Below are 226 nucleotides of genomic sequence, written 5' to 3'. Positions count from 1 at the left end.
GGTTGACTCACTCCCTCCGCTCGCTCCACCTCGTCTCGCAGTCTGGCTGAGCTTGGCTGCTGGCAGGTGCACACTCCCTCGTTGCTACCTGCCTGAGCGAGCCACCTTACCCAGGGGTGGGACCATTTATGGAGGGAGCTCTCCCCTCCCCTTTCAGGGCGCCCTGTCGTGTCAATTACCGGAAGGGACCAAAGTGAGGCTCTGGTTTTTCCCCAGGTAAGCTGGC

This window comes from Hyaena hyaena, unplaced genomic scaffold, assembly GCF_003009895.1.
Source record: "Hyaena hyaena isolate Hyena2069 unplaced genomic scaffold, ASM300989v1 scaffold_243, whole genome shotgun sequence".
NCBI lineage: Eukaryota > Metazoa > Chordata > Mammalia > Carnivora > Hyaenidae > Hyaena > Hyaena hyaena.
The sequence above is the reverse complement of the archived record's forward strand: the minus strand, read 5'-3'. Positions refer to the sequence as shown.